At 42.0% G+C, this 20,184-nt stretch overlaps 1 pseudogene; it reads right to left on the reverse strand.

Annotated features, from left to right (window-relative positions):
- Positions 1 to 315: 315 nt before the first annotated feature.
- LOC131253606 (vacuolar-sorting receptor 1-like) lies at positions 316 to 17,481 on the reverse strand (annotated as a pseudogene).
- Positions 17,482 to 20,184: the final 2,703 nt, after the last annotated feature.

The raw sequence follows: 20,184 nt of genomic DNA on the forward strand, positions 1-20,184 counted from the left end.
TTGAGGTGTGACACACTTGAGATGCGCCTATTCGAGGCACATCTTACATGATGGAAATGGCCATATAATGAGTGGACCATATATATAACAGTAAAAAGGAAAAAACATCGTAGCTTTTGGTAAAATCTGCCTAATCGGCCTGTCGGGGCATCCACCGGTAAAACCTGGCCCATCAAGACTTTCAGTGAGATGTGTTGATTTGAAGACATAACCTTGTCCCACATGGGATGGAAAAGGGAGAAAAACACATGTGGAGAGAACAAGGTGAGAGAAATTGCCTAAGGAGAGAGAGGTACGTGACAACACATGCGGAGATATTTCAACCCCAAGCCCACACTTTATCAACATAAGAAAAATGTCAACAGAATAGTCTAGGAGAAACGTCAATCCCAACTGGTACTTATATAATCAGGCCTTCAATTTCAGGTCCAAGCTCACACTTCACCATTACAAACAGATATGTTCTATTGGATTTTTTTAGCAAAACACAACGGAAATTATAATTCGAATCTTGATTTGTTTAGATCCTGTGGATCGCTGTCGTGATCATAGCTATCTTGCTATTATTTGTATTGTCTTTGAAACCCGCGCAATGGCCATGAGGACAACATCTTTGTCCAGCTCACCTGAAAACCATTAGGAATATTCAAGTCTACATTGATTTTCTAGATCTACCATGCCATACTGATTAAATTCACGAAAGGTGCGTTTGGGTCTTTATGATTCCTGAGGCTAACATGATGTGCTAGTGCCAACAGCTAAATCATGGTCGTGAATGGAATGTGATCCATTGATTTAGGGGCAAAAAGAAGCAGGTAAACACTAGCCCACATGATGCTAGCTCCATTTCTGCCCTGACTCCATAAAATACGATTGGGAAACTTTGCCAACCATGATTTTGGTGGTACACCCAAACGCTACTAAAAAACTTACTAACCTCTATATATTTGGTTGTTGATTACAAGAGTCGGAAGTATCATTACATCTCCTCGAGAGCCTTGGTTATTCTAACATAATGAACACCCAGTTTCAGATGGTCCTGAAATGGTCAGTGAACAGAAAAAAGAAGAAGAAGAAGAAGCAGCAGCGGCAGCAGCAGCAAGGTATCCAAAGGGAATGATATTACGGCTCAATAGCATGATTTGGTCGTTTGAGCTTGTGGGCCTAAATAAAATTGCTAAAGAGAGAATGATATTATGGGCCCGCTTGGATTACCAATTACGACATTAATGTAAAGAAAAAGTGCTATCACCATGATTTTATCATTGCCAAATCAAACACAAGAATCGTTAGTCCAATGTAGATGTCTTCAGGAGTCAAGAAAAGAAATTTGTAACCATTGCACTTTTTCATGACATCATTGTAAAAATCTTGAATCTGAACAATGATGTCAGTGCATGAATGTATTGATTTGACATTAAGCTAATAGATATTAAAATGCCATCATTACAATTTTACTGCCCATAATGGGAATCAGCGGCATAGAGAATATGTAAATGAATTTATAATAATTGCACCTTTCCTTGTGGTAATTGGTAATCCAAACAGTTACAGGTCAATAACAAGACTAGGCCATCAAGCTTCAAGGCCCGCCAAATAAAGAACTGTGGTCCTTATCTTGGCTAGTTTTTCTATTGAGATCTGCCTTAAAAATGGGTGTTTCAGGATGATTTTGACAAAGACATTGCCAGTTTGGAACAATACCTGTACATCCAGTTCTGCTTCAAGTGCCAGATTCTCTTCATCTGCACCAGGATTTCCTATGCATTTGTCTATCGCCTTGAGATCAAGACCTATAAAGATCCATCCAGTAACAAAATGAAAAACATATATACGAAGACGATTACATATGCTAGCATCCTTGGGGCCTTCATTTTAACAAGTGGAACACATGTTTGATACATGAAGTTGTTGATCTGATGGGACCCACAAAATATCAAGATAGGGAGATCCTAACCATCCAATCTCTTTTCCCATTGAAAAAGGCCATTGGTTGTATTTTCATCTTAACTGTCTAGTGACAGGCCACTGGTTTAACGGTTTCTCCGAAGGAAGATTTTAGGGAATGGGCCATTTGCTAGTCTCATCAGATCAATGATCTAGACCACAAAAACATTATCCCCACTTATATAAACTCGGCCAGGATAATAGAATCATGGTTAAAAGACTCAGTGACTCAGACTGACTCGTTTAGTCCTGAGTCAGGTTCAACGGGATTGGTGCCACCAAGTCCAAGTCGACTCAGATGATTCATCTGAGTCTTAAAACCATACGTAGAATGCATCACGATATCCTTACAAAAGTTGAACTACTAAAGAATCCTACTAACTAATAATGCAATGGAATGCGTTTAGATGTAGTACTTGGTTGAATTGCAGTGGATAGGGGCATGTTTGGTTGCACCAAATTTCAAGAAATATCATGAAATATAAACCAAATTAGACTAATTCAACATGAAATATGATGAAATTTGGTGCAACACCCCAGAATAATAATGCAGAAATAACCAAATTGTAATTTCATATTGTCAGAATCAAATGTTACTAATTCAATTCTCTGCTGCATCCAAACGAGCAGAACTCTCAAGACCTACCCAAAGACTCAGTGATTTCCTCTGCGCACTGCTTGTTATATCTCAGATGTTTCATAGTGCAACGAGTTGCGAAGTCTGTAACATAATCCCACCATAGCCAAGGCTTGCCACTCTCATTAGCAACTTTAAACAAGCAAACCTGCTGCAAGTTCTGAAACACGACATCCCTCCCTTCATACCCTTGGCTGAAATCCTGTTCGGGGTCGGGCGCGCAATACCGTCCGTGGTTTATGCACTGTGACCTGCACTGCTTGCTGTTGATAAAATCTTTGAGGCAGTACCATGTGATGTAATGTGGGGTGAATTGGGTGTAACCCCTGCTCTCAATTATCTGGGCTACATAGTTGAAATTCTTGACAAAAGCGATCTGGCTATCGCACTCGGGCCCGCACTCATTGTTGCTGCTCATCCAGAACTCGTACTTGACCCGCTCGTCGGCGTGGGGCAGCGACTCCCTCCAGCTCAAACTGATGATGACCACCTCGCCATTGGATATAGCTTTCTTAATGTTGTCACCTAAGGTTTTGCTGATAAGAGCAGAGGGGATAGTGATCTTTTGGAGATAATCTGCATTGGGGTTCTCTTCTTCGGGGTTGTCCATCGTGATTAATGGTTCAATCATGTCATCTGCAATAAGGATAGCAGCTGCTCCGGCAGTTTGGGCATTCCATACCTTCAATGCGAAATAGCAGTCTGCACCAACATGATAACTTCATCAATTATAAGCTGGTTTGCGTAGCAGGCCCTAACATGATCCGCATTCAACAGCTTAGATGGAACAAAACAAGGTGAATTCAAACTTATTTTTTTTTTTTTTTAAATAATTAAAAAAAAGGAACCAAAATTACAAACTTGACTGGGGCCGGTTGCTACGACTGAAAGTCTGGAGTAGAGGAGCACTAAACCATCTTAGAAGAATTCAGTAACCAGATTGCTGCAATCAACAACCATTGTCATGGAATACAATTACAGTTCCTTAATAAGATCAAACACACTCAGCCACTAATTTATATAGGTGGCCCATCCACACTGTCCAAATTTTGGGCCTCACTGTAGATGAAGCATGGTCTAAGAATCACACTGAATCCTGACCATCCCATTCGACCCATTGAATTTGGACCTCCACCCGTTTATATATTCTTAACCATCCATTTCATAGTAACCATCTATAAGGTTAGAACCGCTTGGCCGACATGATTTTCGGGTTGTGCTCCATCCATAATCGGATAGCCCAAAATTCCACGGTCTGAATTATGGGCCCCAGTACGAATGAAGCATGGCCTGGAAATCACATCGAAAAAACAATCTTAACCATCCAATAACACCGGTTGAATTTGGACAGCCAATCAATTCTTCCTAACCATCCATTTGATCCAGTGACCAACTAAGGTCAGGATCACTTGATTGATATGATTTTCAGGCAATATGCGGTCCATAATAGGCTGCTTGTTAAAATTGTGACACCAAAATCATTACGGGCTTTTTCATTTTTATCAGCTCATATAACCCATGTTTCACATGCTAACAAGGCCCAAGTGTTAGTGGACCCTTGGAGGAGTATTTTTGACATTTTCCTCTTGAAAGAATACCTTTTAGGGTTAGTTATGTTAGGGTTAAGAGAGAGTTATAATTTTTGGGTATTTTGACAGCGTCCAAGGGAAGAGAGCTAGGGATTTTTGCTGTAATTAACTTTTCTCCATCTCTGTAATCTTCTTTGAATGGTAGATTGATCATCGCTTTGTGCTGTGGTTTTTTCCTACAATAGTTTTCTACATAAAAATTATGTGTTTTCTGTGTGGTTAATTGAAAATTTCATTTTCTCTTGTTTGTTTCAATTCAGATTAAAGTTCTTTTGCAGGGTAGGTTCACCAATAAGTGGTATCAAAGAGAGGTTGGTCTGTTTGTTTGGATTTGAGATATGACGTCAAGGGGATCGAATGTGAAGTTCGAAACAGAGAAATTCACGGGTAAAACAACTTTAAACTATGGAGATTGAAGATGAAAGCCCTTCTAGCTTAAGAAGGGATGCAATATGCGCTCTTTGAGAAAGCACATTGTCTGGAATCTATGAAGGAAGAAGATTGTGATGAATTGGATCAAAGGGTAATAAGTACAATTCATTTGTGGTTGGTCGATGAAGTCACTTACAATGTCATATATGAGATGACTACTGCAAGTTTATGTGTGAAGTTGGAGAGTATTTACATGATAAAATCTTTTATGAATAGTCTGTTTCTGAAGAGACTGTCTTATACTATTAAAATATTGGAAGGGTCAGATCTATCTGAATAGATTAATAAGTTCAACAAACTAATTTACAAGTTCACGAGTGTTGATGTGAAGATCGATAAGGAAGATAAAGCTCTAATTTTGTTGACATCTCTCCCAATTCGTTGGAGTATCTGGTTGGTACTCTTTGCCATAGTAGAGGTACTTTTCGACATCGAGACCATTATCATAATCATTCAGTTGAAGCAATTGCAAGAGCAAAAAGGTGGTGAAGGTACCTCTATGGATGTGTTGTTTGCTCCGAGAAGATTGTCTAAGCGAGAGAGGGAAAATTGCAATCTACAGTTAAGTCAAGAGGCAAAGGAAAGTTAAAGTGTTGGAATTGTCAGAGGATGAGAAATTTAAAAAAAGACTTAGTTTTTTAAAGCCATGAATGATGAGAAGTAAAATGATTTACCGAAGGAAGATAATTCAGTTGAATTTGTTGAAGCTTTAGATGATAGTGATGTATTTTCAGTGACCAAGATAGAAAATTTCTATCAAGAATGGATCTTGGATATAGCGGCATCGTACCATATGTGACCTTATCAGAGTTAGTTTACATCATATAGCGAGTATAATGGTGGGCTGGTTCCTATGAGCAATGATCGTACTTGCAAGAGGATTGAAATTGTTTCAGTTCGCATCAGGCTGTTTGATGGGGTGGAGCGTACTCTGACAGATGTGAGGCATGTTTCGGACTTGAAGAAGAATATGATCCCTCTAAGTGCTCTAGACGTAGTTGGTTGCAAATTCGCCAGTTATAATAGTGTCTTGAAGGTTTCAAAGATGGCTCTTACAATAATAAAGGTATAGTGGAGCGGTAATTGTTACTAGTTGATCGAAAATACTATACCTGGTGGAGCTACAATGTCTGTAGCGGATTTTACATCAGCACATTTGTGGCATGCACAACTAGGCCACATGAGTGAGTGGTGTATGAAGGTACTTTTCAATCATAAGTTAAGTCTTACTCTTAAAAGCTTTGATTTGGATGTTTATGAGTATTGTATATATGGGAAACAGTCAAGACTATGTTTTTAAAATTGGAAAACATGTCATTAAAGGGCAACTTGATTGCGTGCACTCTGATGTGTGGGGGCCGTCGCCCATTATTTCTAGAGGATCGTCTTACTTTTTCATATTTATAGACGACTTATCTAGGAAGGTTTTGGTTTATATTTTAAAACATAAATCCGTTATGTTTTCCATGTTTAAGATATGGAAAGTGATGGTTAAAATATAGACACTGAGGAAAGTGAAAGTTCCGAGGACAAATAACGATGAAAAATTTAATTCATTAGTATTGTAAGAATGAGGGAATTGTCAGGCACAAGATAGTGAGACATATGCTAGAGCAGAATGGTGTGACAAAATGTATGAATTAGACTCTTTTAGGAAGTGATCGGAGTTTGTTGAGCAATTCTAGGTTGGGTAAAGAGTTTTGGGCCAAAGCTATTTCTATAACTTGTTATCTAGTGAATAGGTCTCCTTATACAGTTATTGATTATAAAATTCCCGAGGAAGTATGGAGTGGTCGGGCAGTTAATTACTCTACTTTGATGATTTTTTGTTGTGATGCTTATTCTCATGTACCATCTGTTGAGAGAGATAAGCTAGACTAAAGAGTAAAAAAGAGCATTGGCTATATGTTGATGGGGTAAAAGGTTAAAGGTTGTTAAATTGTGCTTCACAGAATATCATTATTAGTTGGGATGTCAAATTTGATGGGGGTTCCATATTTTAGAAAGATAAGTAAAAGAAAATGAAAAAGTGAGTTGTTAATGTGGAATTAGACATGGGTGAGATACTTGAGGATCTTGAGTCGTAGGTTGAGGTATAAGAAGAGGAGGAGCCGCTACCTGTTAGGAGAAATTCATTGATGGATTGTAAGTTACCATTGAGATACAATGATGACTCTAATGTTACATTTGCTCTCATTACAGATGAGTGACATTCATCTACTTTTCAAGAAGCTTTTGAAGATAAAGACGTAAAAAAGTGAATGACAACTGTGCATGATGAGAAGAATTCTTTGTATAAAAATCAAGCATATGAGCTAGTTGAGCTGCCCATTTAGGTAGGGTCTTGTTGGGTTGATGTACAATGGGGTTATATGATAGGCTAGTCCTGACTTTTTGTGGATCTTACTCAAAGTTTATGAATGTGCATTTTTTTATAAATAAATTTTTTTATCTTCCATACCCCCCCTCCCAAAAAGAAGAAGAAGAAGTTGAACTATTTGTCGAGAGGAAAACGATCGGGTGTAAGTGGATATTCCAGAAGAAACTAGTGAGGTGCAAGGCTGGATTGGTAGTGGATGGATATGCTCAGAAGGAAGGTGTCAACTTCAGTGAGATTTTCACTCCAATGGTAAAGCATGTATGTATAAGATTTATATTGGCTCTAATTACCTAATACAATTTGGAATTAGAACAGTTGGATGTTAAAATTCCGTTAGTAAATGAGGAATTAGAAGAGCAAATTTACATGAAGCAATTAAAAGGGTTCGAGAAAAAGAAAGATACACACACACACACACATACATATTGTAGTTTGAAGAGGTTGGTGTACAACTTAAAACAATTATCAAGGCAATAGTATAAGAAGTTTGATTCTTTCATGTTGAGCTAGAGTTTTACTATAAGTGAATTTGATTACTGTGTTTATTTTAGAGTACTGAGTGGTAGGGAATTTATTATTCTAGTATTATATGTTAATAATATACTTATTAATTACCAATCATAACATGTTTGAAATCAACATGTTAAAGGCTAAGTTATCTAGGATGTTTGGAATGAAAGATCTGTGAGTTGCAAAGAGGATTCTTGGCATTTATACGCATAGGGACATGGAGAGGAGCAGGCATGATTGTCCCAGGAGGAGTATCCTTAGAAGGTTCTAGTCATGTTCGGATTGAAAAAGGTGAAACTAGTTAACACTCACGCTTCTCACTTTCAAATTTTTTTCAGAATTATATCCTACATCAGATGAAGGAAAACAGTAGATGTTTCATGTACCTTATTTGAGCACAGTTGGCAGTCTTATGTATGTCGTGGTCTATATGAGACTGGATATTTTTCACATGCAGTTGGTTTTGTGCGTAGATAGATGTTAAATCCCAGTAAGAAACATTGAGAAGCGGTAAAATAGTTACTTATGTCACGCCCCAAACTCGAAAACTGGGCTCACGGAATTTTCGATCACTGAATCTGGCACCGACAGCCTCCATAGCACCCTGTTCTCGGCTCCTGGCACCCATATGCCAGATTCCGATCCTATGATCGTACAAGGAGGATTTTCAATATGATTTTTTTTTTTTGTAAAAGAGTATAACCGCAAGTGTATCCAAATCACAAGAGCAACATCATCATCACATATCCACTAATAAAATCATTCAAGTACAATGCTGAAAGGGAAATACATATATGAAATAAGAACTTCGAAGCTTTAGCACGCGCTCCTGCCTCAATGCTTCTGCGACCTAACGTCACCTGCACGTAACGGTCGTGCATAAGCTTACAAGAAGCTTAGAGGGTGGTGTATGTGTGCAATGCACATGTCAAGCAAATAAATATCAGAGTAAGCAGAAAATACTGGTAAGTCCATAATCGTTCAAGTATAAGGACATAATCAACCAAATGTCATATGCTGAGGATGCGATGCAGATCGGTTATGCAATGCGAAGCCATAGCAAGCCGAACATTATATACTCAGATTAGGGGCGTACACGAGTCGATCCGAGTCGAACTGGGCTCAACCCAGCCCGGCCCGGTCACCAGCCAAACCCAGCTCGAACCTGGCCCGGTCATCGAGCCAACATGTCCAGCCTGAACTCGACCCGGTCAGTAATCGGGCAAGTTCGGGCTGAGTTCGGGTCAGTTTTAGACCTTACGACAAGTTCACGGGAAGGGCTTTGACAGGTAATCCATATCCCATTACAAGGCCCTTGATCAACGGTTTAGATAGTTGAACTATAGACTCCATAAAAAATCTAACTAGTCAGGACATTATAATTCCTTTTTGTATTTGGATGAATCTAGGGCCGTTCAAGTTATACGTCTATGAGGTGGATGAGTCACTGTCACTTTAAAGATGGGCGGTGAACTATCCCATAAGGGTAAAGGGGAAAGAGACGGGTAGAGTTTTGAAATATATATATATATATATATATATATACCACTCGATCGAGTCGGGCAGAACTGGGACCTATCCGAACTCGGCCTGAACTCAATTTTGGGCCGAAGAAAATGGCCCGTCCTGACTTGAACTCAGTTCTGGGTCGGGCCGAGTTGAGCTTTTTCGGGCCGAGTCGAGCGAGTTAACCGGGCTAGCTCGGTTCGTGTACAACCCTACTCAGGATACAATGCAATATGTAAATCCTGACGAGTCCACAGATACTATAAGCCTTATCTAGGCCATGCAATGCAGAAACATAGTAAACCAAATGTCATATGCGGGGCGCTGATTTTCGCTTTCTCCAGGCGGTATGGGGTTGGCCCAAACAATGCGGCTGAGCTCAGGGCCATTTGCGATGGCCTTGTCCTTTACGCCTTTTTCGGCTTGAATGCACCGGAGGTGAAAACTGATTCAAAATTAATGGTGGATATGATTAATGGGGTTTCCTGCTGCTCTTGGAAATGGAACCGTGGCTGAACTGGATCTCTAATTTGAGTCGGTCCTCCTCTTGTGTCTTTAGAGCTATTTACAGAGAAGGGAATGCGCCGACAAACAATCTGGCGCATTTGGGCAGCTCCAGCTAGGTCAACACTGAATACTCAACCACCAAAGACCTCCCTACAATCACTCGAGGCTTGACCTTCTTGGATAAAGTGGGGCTGGGGTCCTTGAGAGATATGTAGATAGTTTTCTTTCTTTTGTGTAGCTCACGATAGGTGGTCCCAATCCTTTTTGTAACAGCCCACCCGAATGGTTGTACATGTTTCGTGTTGAATGAAAAAAAATTGTCAAAAAAAATGTCATATGATGGGGATGAAATGCTATAAGCAATGCAAAAGAAACGACAAAGCTGGAGTGTATAGTTGGGATGATAGTATACGGTATCACAAGCTGTGGGGTTCATCACAAGGGACTTCTATCCAAACCAGTCCCATACTTAAATTTAGATAGTTAGACTCAATGTGGTAAACTCCTGATCTCAGATTAGTCGCGTACCTGACCGAAATCATGACCATAGTGAAGGTTCACATAACGATTTAGTTGCGTACCACCAACCCGAGTGGATATTGAATGAATGAATGAATGAGTCAGATGCTGAGTACATAACTCCTACTCAGTAAGTTCATATATAACCACCACAACGCTTCCGATGTGGGATAATGTTCTGCCCCACTGTATGCACAGTAACATGCCAGCATAGTAGCTTGCCAACCACCGGTAGCTCACCCAGGCTTTTAGTCCCCGCTCATATCAGCGTTCACCCACGTGTGCAATAGTGACTGGGCATCACAATATCAGTACCGTACATCTCTGGGATATCACCAGGGTCTAGTACACTCCACACCAGATTGTCGCCCCATCGCGAGCAACCAGGTGAGTGGAAGAGACCTCACTATCCGCCTGGCCAGTAGTTTGCCAATATCTACCCGTCTCGTCGATAGCGAACCCATTTATCGAGCTGGTCAAACTCAACTTAGCTATTCCCCCTTCACTTGGGTAGGTAAGGTTACACCCCCTTTCAACTGACCACGACACATTGGGAGACGCGGCCTACTGGTATTCGGCACTCGGGCGCTCATGTATCTACTTAATATAGACGTTAGAGCATCCCTTGGCCATGGGAGTTTAGGGACTTTCACCCATGGATATCCAAATGTTGAATTCCAAACATTTCCAGCGTCCCATTTGACCATCCACGATAAGCCTGTGGATGCCACAACCCTGATGTCGCTAAGGCGCCAAATGATAATGGCACAAAATGTGAGATGCATGAATCATACCATCCAGTCATGCATCAAACCTGCGCGTACCGCGCGATCATGTGGGGCAACTCCGTCTCATAGGGAGTCCCATAAACATCTCAGCCCAATGGCATATGCTATGATTAATCATTCCTCACAACATGCATATATATGATGCGTATGGGCATATGCCATGATATCATTATACTAAGCATGTCCTCAGATGTATAGCAGACAACAATAGACCACAATCGGCCTTAACCGGTATAACACATATAAGAGTAGTAACTAAACGACATGCCCTTTCTACATCTATAGGAGTCCATGTGGTATGTCCCACGTTACACTATCATTAGCCTCCCAGGTACTAATATATCATATATCCCAAGATGGGGTCCCACGAAAGGATGGTGGATCCGACCCATACATTAAGGTAGTCTCCACACAGTGGATATACCGAATCTGATATCACATATTCTTCCATTTACGGTAAGAGGTTATGATGTACTAAAAAAATGGATAGCCTAGGCGTCATACTTACATCAAGAATGATCCTCAAGGGTGAGTCTAATGGCTATACAACAAGGTGCGTTGAGAGAGAGAACCATGTACAATAAGTGGGCTTCCTCGCCCTCTCTTATCATGCCATAAACTGGGCCTTTTTATGAGGGTTCGATATGAGCACAAGGTGAGCTTTGGCGGGGTCCATACATCTAGGGCTATGTGCCCTTCCGAATGGATTAGATAGCTCACTCAACATCTAAGTGGGCGTTAGGTATAGACACTAAACTTGGGCAGACACATATATCTAGGTGGGCCATATTTCCTATGGAAGGCCCGGTATGAACACAAGGTGAACATCAAGGCTTGGACAATCCTACATGGCATGGTGAAAAGCACCATTATCAAATGGGGGCCCAACGGTTTTGGGTTAGCCTAATGGGTATTACTAATCATTAATGGGGGCCCAATGATTAGGGGTAGCCCAACTAGGTAAGGGTGGAAACGGGCTTATCAATGGGCCCTAGGAAGGTTTACAACGTGGACATTTAACCACCATTACTCCCAAGGTATGACTCATTTAGAACCTATCCTATAATGGGGGCCCATGATCCTTATACTAGCTAGAAAGTGGATGGGCATCATGAACATTATCGCATACATCATGGTGGACTCACACATCACAATAGGGCCTCACACAAGGGTCTCACACACCACAATGGGCCTCATCACATGGCCTCCCATATACATGACAATGGGTCTCATATACATCACAATGGGCCTCATATACATCACAAGGGCCTCATATACATCATAATGGGCCTTATAGAAAGGGCCTCATATACATCACAATGGGCCTCATCACAAGGACCTTATGGCAAGGGCCTCATATACATCATGATGGGCCTCAACACATAGACCTCATATACATCACAATGGGCCTCATCACATGGGCCACTTATACATCACAATGGGCCTCATATACATCACAATGGCCCTCATGAAACAGCCCACGACCTAGGAACAATGGGTGGATAGTGTGTGTAATAAATACATCATGGTGGGCCTCATGGGGCAGCCCATGGCCCAAAAAAAGAGGATGGATGACATGCATACAACACATATATCATGGTGGGTCCTATAGGACAGCCCATACGCTTTTGAAATGGATGGACAACATGCATATAGAACGCATACAACAGGTGGGCTCCAATGGCTGGACATCCAGCACTTGGACGCTTGGATGGAACACATACAGATTAAAAGGTGGGCCTCACCAGGCACTAATGGGCCTCCTACATCACCATGGGCCTCACACATCACAAGGGCCCCACCAGGTGAACAGCGTGGATAGACAACCCATGCAACAAGGCGGGCCTGCTGCTGGACAAACAGTCCAGCAGCGTCCCAGCCATGCTGGCGGTCCAGAAAATCTAGACGGCTGGGTAAATCACATATCACAGTGGGTCCCACTGGATGTGGGCCACCCCAGGGAGTGGGCCGGCCGCTGGGCCTCCCATAATCATCGCACCGGGCCTAAGGAGGCCCCAAATGGTGGGCATCAGTCCCACTGTTGCTGTGAGGGCAGCCGGGCGTTGGACCTGCTTCATTGTTGGGCTCTGCCCTGAACGGTATGGAAACCTGGATGGACAGTGTGTATACAACACATCAGGTGGGTCCCACTTAGGTGTGGGTCCCCCAGGAGGTGGGCCGACCCCACATGCCATTCAATAGGTGGCTCGCTGGTGTAAGTCAGCAGCGTACAAGTGGCTAGCGGCCAACATTCTGCTGGACGCTGGCCCATCTTGGATCAGACCTTAAAATGATCCAGAAAGTTGGATGGACGGTCTGGACGTACTGCACACTTCAAGGTGGGGTCCATGCATGTGGCCCACCAGTGTGTGGATCAAACTGATATTTGTATTTGCCTCCATTTAGCAAGTGGGCCTGGAGATCCAAGATGCTAACAGCACCTCCGCTGCTGCTATGGTACAGCCCACCAGATGGCTGGATCTGGATGGTTGGATCTGCCCATCTGGGCTCAGGTCCTAAAATAATCTCTTCAAAGGTGGACGATATCGATACACCACATAAATATCAAGGTGGGGTCCACGCCAGTGTGGCCCACCAGCGTTTGAAACAAGCTAGTATTTGTGTTTGCCTTCACGTCAGGGCCTTCTGCTGGATAGTAGGCTGCCCAGCAGCACCTGGCCCATCTGGCTCAGGCCTTAAAGTGATCTGGAACACTGGATGGGTGGTTTAGATACAATACATTCATCAGGGTGGGGTCCACATCAGTGTGGCCCACTAGGTTTGAAACAAAGCTGATATTTGTGTTTTCCCCTTCACCCGAGTCCAAAACGGGCAGCAGGTGGCCCAGTTGCTAGACAGTGGGCGCCCCACTGTTGGACAGCATGTGGGCCCACTTGATGGACATCGTGGATCAATATACATCATCCAGTGGGCCATCATATGCGGGAAAGAGAGAGAGAGAGAGAAAGAAAGAGAGAAAGACGTGAGGTGGAGAGGAGCTCTGCCACTATGAGCTCCTCTCTATCATGCAATATATACATCAAATGGGTCCCACCGCATGTGGGCCCTCAAATCACAAGAATCAATGGTAGAAATCCTTTCCCCACCAACAATGCTTGGTCTAGACGACCTTCTTACAATGGAAACAAAATAAACATCATTATGGGGTCTATGGAGAATGGCCCCATCATGGAATAATTATATGCATCTTGGTGGGCCATTGGCCACACCTAGCGCCCAAAATGGGGTTCCTACCATCAACCAGTAGACCACACTTGTCCTATGAACAAAAGTCCTAAGATCACCCACTGATTTCACTTCTTCTTGGTTCCTTGGGACGCTTAGCTCCTAGACTTCTTCTTTGATGGAGGATGATGAAGATTGAAGGGTTCGGATGAGAGATTTGGGGTAGGGAGTGAGCCTCACACTTATGGTTCTTGCTTTCCTTAGAGCTTTTGCTTGGACAATCACCTCTCTTGGTTGCTTGGGATAAGTAGAGAAAATGAGAGAGAGAAAGGGATGGGATGGGTTGCTTGTGTAAGAGAGATGGGATGGAGTGATGGGTGTGAGTGACATGAGGGTTGGCTTAGGGGATGGCTTGTTGGTCTTGGGGAGAAAGAAAGCATGGGTTGAAGTGATGGTTGTACTTGACTAGTTGATGTGAAAGATGGGTAGAGATTATCTGGAATCTCCAAAAATTTACAATGCGCAACGTTTCCTTGAGATATACACAGGCCCATAACTCCGAGCCTGAGCGTCGTATCGGTTCGCAAGACGTGGCGTTAGAACCGCGGCGACGGCGCGGTCGCTAGGGTACAAGTTTCGAGTCGAGTCGAGTCAACTCAGATTTACGGGATGCGACTTAGGGTCGCGCACAAATACTGTTTACAAGTCGCGGGTCGCCGAAATTCGACGGAGAGGATCGCGGGAGCCTAAGAAACTGTAAGAACTAGGATACAGACCTTACAACTTTAGTATAAATGAGGTACGATAGACTAAATCTTGTGTTTTAGAGTTTTAGATGAAAGAATCATAGGCTATGTTGATTCATATTATGCATAGAATGTGAAAAATAGAAGATCTACTTTTGGCTACTTATTTATGTTAACGAGTGGAGCTATTAGTTAGATATCTAAGCTTTAGTCTATTGTTGCACTTTTCACTACTGAAGTTGAATACATGACAATGATGGATGCATTCAAGGAAGCTCTTTAGTTCAAAGAGATGATGAATGAGTTGGGGCTTTAGTAGGAAGTCATGCCTATGCATTGTGAGCACAATTAATTTGGTGAATAAATCAATATATTACTTCCAGACTAAGCATATTGATGTTCGTTATTACTTTATTCAGCAGATGTTAGAAAAAAGAGATGCTACTTTTGAGAAGATTCACACTAGTGAGAATCCGACAGACTTACTTTCGAAAGTTGTTCCTATAGAGAAATTTAAGTTTTGCTCGATCGACTTCTCTGAGCTTAGCAAGAAAGGAATATATTAGAGTGTGCGTGAAGCGATGTTGGTGATGCTTAAAAGAATATTAGCAAGGTAAAGAAGTAATTTTCCTATGAAGGTGGAGATTGTTAAAATTGTACGTGAGACCAAAATTATTATGAATTTATTCACTTTTAGAAGCCTATAAGACTCATGTTTCACATGATAATAAGGCCCAAGTGTTATTGGACCCTTAGAGGAGTATTTTTGACATTTTTCTCTTGAAATGATGGCTTTTAGGGTTAGTTATGTTGGAGTTAAGAGAGTTATGAATTTTTTTTTTTTTTTTTTTTTTAATTATTATTTTTGAATGTTTTGATAAACTCTAAGGTTAGAGAGTTAGGATTTTTACTGTAAATTCTCTCCATCTTTACAATCTTCTCTAAACAATATATTGATCATCTCTTTGTGCCATGGTTTTTTCTACAAAACCATGTAAAAATCACGTGTTATATACGTGGTTGCTTGGATTTTTTGTTCTCTTATTTGTTTAAATTTAGATGAAAGTGCTTCAGTTGTGCCGGCTCTCCAACATTGCCGATGAATTAAGATGGGAAGAATTATGGGCCCCACTGTGAATCAAGCATGCCCGAAAATCACACGAAATCAACAATCCTAACTATATGATTTCTTCTTGACCATTCATTTGTTGGCGACCAACCTTACAATGAGGATCGCTTGATGGACATGGTATCCAGGCTATGCTCTATCCGTAATAGGGCGGCCCACGAATTCAGGTGCTGGATTCGTCGGTCGTGCTCCGAGTAATTTATTTCTAATTTTAGCTTACTTAAAATTCAGTATTCAGCGTTATTAGAAGTTAGGATTATTATTAGAAGGCCGTAATAGGGCGGCCCACGAAAACAGGGATGGGGCGTCTTTATAAATCATATGATAGGCAGCATCAGGCTTCTTTTATGCTCTGATGGCAGCCCGAAGTGTCTTTTGTTCAGTGTCCTTTTCATGGAACGAAGGCTCTGTTTTTATTAAGAAAAAAAAAAGAAAAAAAGTAGCTTGCATTCTTATGAAGTTAGGATTATTATTAGAAGTTTTGTTGGGGTAATGTGATGACGATCTATATTCTATAACAGAAACTAACAACCGTTGCTTTTGAAATAAAGACGCCAATCCTCTCAAACTGGTGACCCTTTCTAACTCTGATTTCAGAATATCGATCGATCGTTGCGGCCAACAAACATGTGGTGTCCACAACTATATCAGCCTAATGTTGCGGTACCTATGGCGACGGATTTCAGCTCGTTCTCTCATTGAATTAAATGATGACATATCGAAAATTCACCCACCCACATCAAGCAGATAATCTCATATCATTTCAAAGAGAAATTAAAAAGAAAGAAAGATATTTAACAAAGCAAATATATCTCACCTCCTCGATCGACAAGAACAACGGTGGGCTGCCAGCCGGGCTTTGATTTGAAAGAAATATCGAACTGATCGAATCTTCTACACGACTTCTGATTGGCCTTTGGGTAGATGACGGTCCCCATCATCGCCCCGCCATGCTCCGGGATCCCAAAGTTCCCGATCGCACACTCATAGTTTCCTTTCATCGATTCCGGAGAAGTCACAAGCAAGCTGTTCTTCTCAAACACATATCTACCATAACAAGGACCCCAGTGATACAAAACCCAGATGAAAAATGCAAGCTTCCCTTTCATTCTAAACTCTCAAATACAGAGATCCAACCTTCAAAACAGAAAACAATCCAATATTTTATTCAGAAACCAATAATCAAACAAAATCCAGATCGAAAAATCTAATGTTTTTTCTCAAAATTTCGATAATTAAGTGAAACCCAGATCGAAATGATATAACTTTTTCCGAGCAAGATGAAAAATATCCGGTCTTTAGCACGAAAACCTGAAAAAAAACTAATATTAGAAATGAAACCCAGATCGAAAATTCTAACCTTTTTTTTTCTTCACAAACTCAAGAATCAAACAAAACCCAGATGAAAAATCTGATAGTTTCTTCAGAAGCTTGAGTTTCAAGGAAAACCCAAATAGAAAAAATCCAAAAATTTCTTTTCTGGGTTTTCTCTCTCACTGTATAGGAATTGAAAGAGTGGTCTTTGATCTTCTTCTTCTTCTTTCAGATAATAGGAAAAAGAAACAACAGAGGAGAGAGAGAGGTGTTATCTTCTTCAGTAGCTTTTCTGTGTCTTTGGACGTAGAAAATGCCGCCAAAGTGGCATCTTAAATACGACAAGGAAGTTGCGATTTTTACGAGAAGGGATCTGACAGATAACATGTTTGCTATTACCTGCACGTGCCAATGTGATCCACACGTATAAGATGTAATCTTAATGGGGACGTATGATTTTAACGGGTGCGAACCACCTGTTGGTAGGCTTGGATCGTTCACACTAGTAGCGTGTTGGCACGTGTGCCTGTGAGTAGATGTGCATGGTTTTTCTACATGCTTGTGGACCTAGGATGCGTATTGCATATCTTATAACCCTCAGGTTGCTCCACATATATTTCTAGCTGCCATCGCGATGTATGTGTTTATCCATGTTGTCCATCTATTTTAAACGATTGTTTTAAGGCATGAGTCCCAGAAGGAGGCAGATCCAAGGCTCAAGTGGGCCACACCACAGGAAGCAGTGGTGAAAATTATGCCACCATTGAAACCTTAGCAGCACCCATTGTGATGTTCATGTGCCATCCATCCTGTTCATAAGGTAAGGGACAACACAAATATCAACTTTCAACTTTTATAGCCCCGATGAGTTTTCGATGGTAGGCGTATAATTTTCACTGTTGCCCGTGTTGTTCACTTGAGTTGGGATTGGTCTCATTTTTTGCTCGTATCTTATAATAATTTACCAAAATGGATGGACGGCATGAATAAAACATATACATTATGGTGGGAGCCCCTGCCAAGACCCAGTCTATCCTAGTAGGGCGCTTTGGACAAAATTATTGTCCCATATTGGCGACCCAGTGACATTTAATTTCTGTTTTGATATTTCTTAGGAAGTACCTAAAGTTGTACATGAGTCAAGTAAGCATTGTTAGCTCGCTCTACTCGACTCACCTCAGCTTAAAACTATATTTGAACCAAGTTCGAGTTGTATTTTGGATTTTAAAAAAATTTTGAGCCAAGTTCAAGCTTGCTTGAGCTTGACTCGACTGGGCTCCAACCTTTTATTTATATATTTATTATTATTTTCAAAAGAAGGGGGCATTCCCATATAATATTGAAGATATGAACAGAGGATGTACAACCATACTTTCAGGTGGGCTCCACAAAAAAAATTATGGGCCTCACCTATCATATAACCTCAACAGCAAACACAAAAGGAGTAAAAACACTAGCTTTGAACCAACTTAGCAGGACAAATGATCCAGACTGGGCTCTCCACCCAGCAAAGGAGACAAAACTGCAGTTCTAAACACTGCACCACCATTGATCAGAGAATAAAAAGATGCACTACTAGAAGCTGGAACCCAGCCTGTTGTTGGTGTTAATTTGCAAGAGCAAAGTATAATGTGGACGTCAACTCTTCTATTTCTGAATCCAGCTATCCTGCTTCAGCGTCCCCATTTTGGAAATATGTGAGCAGAGTTGTTCTTGCAGTGGCTGAGCACACGAGGTGGCTTATCGGCAGAGGTAAAATCAGATTCTGGGAAGATGATTGCTCGGGGCTGAGCCCCCTCAGCACTTACTGTTTGTGTCCAGTTCCTGCAGGGCGCTCTGCTGCTGCCGTGAAAGACTTCATCAGCCCCACTGGTTGGAAGTTGCTGGACGTAGCTAAGAGTATTCTCCCTTGGCAGGTGGTGGACCATGTTTTGAAGGAAGGTTTCTGTACATCTCCAACGGAAGACAGGTGCATATGGTTAGATTCAGTTAATTGGGAGCTCGCTGTGGTCAGGCTTGGCAGTCCATAAGGCCAGGAGCAGATCAAAAAGTTTGGGCTAAATGGGTTTGGCATGCCAAGCTTTTGCCTAAAATATCCCTCCTATCCTGGAAAATTCTCCACGGGGCAGTCCCGGTTGAGGTGGCAGTGCAGAAAAAAGGAGTAAGCCTGGCATCAAGGTGTGTTTGCTACCCTCTTTCCCCGCACCTCGAATTGGTGGACCACCTTTTCGTGAATAGTTAGACAGCTATCCAAGTTTGGGGTTTCTTCAATAAGGCCTGTAACATATGTGCTATGGGGCCAAGCTTTGCCCCTTCCATTGCTACTCGTTGGTGGGCGTCCTCGCTGACAGCAAGGTCTCTTCCCTTCCTTAAAGGGCTGATCTCATCCTTTATCCTTTGGGAGTTGTAGATAACTAGAAACAAGGCGCGTTTTGATAATCAAGGAATGCTAGTGCCCAGGATCATCAGGAATGTGCTCCGATGGGTCAGGCTTACGATCGATGGCCTCCCGAGGATAAAATCCCTGATTATGCCTATGCGCCTCTCACTAAAGATGCTTGGGATCAACATCCCCATGCCTAAATAGCCCACTCCTTCTATTGTTAAGTGGTCAAGGCCTCCTTGCGGCTGGGTCAAAGTGAACGTTGATGGATCAGCGATGGGGAACCCGAGACCTTCTGGGGGAGGTGGAGTGGGAAGAGACTGTAATGAAGATTTCCTTTTTGCATTCGCTTTTAGGTATGGGAGAGGTTCTAACACAAGGGCAGAGCTTAGGACGATTCTGGATAACATCGAACAGTGTGCCCACTTTGGGTACTCAAGAGTGGAGATATCCAACGACTCAGGTACGGTGGTTGCGGTCCTCGCTAAGGAGGCGAACCGGTCCTGGGCTTTGTGGTATTAGAGGAGAAGGATTGATGCTCTTAGACATACCTTAGAGGTTCGTATCTCTTATATGCCTAGGGAAGCCAACGTGGTGGGGGATGGACTACC

The sequence above is a fragment of the Magnolia sinica genome, chromosome 8, assembly GCF_029962835.1.
Source record: "Magnolia sinica isolate HGM2019 chromosome 8, MsV1, whole genome shotgun sequence".
In the NCBI taxonomy this organism is placed as follows: domain Eukaryota; kingdom Viridiplantae; phylum Streptophyta; class Magnoliopsida; order Magnoliales; family Magnoliaceae; genus Magnolia; species Magnolia sinica.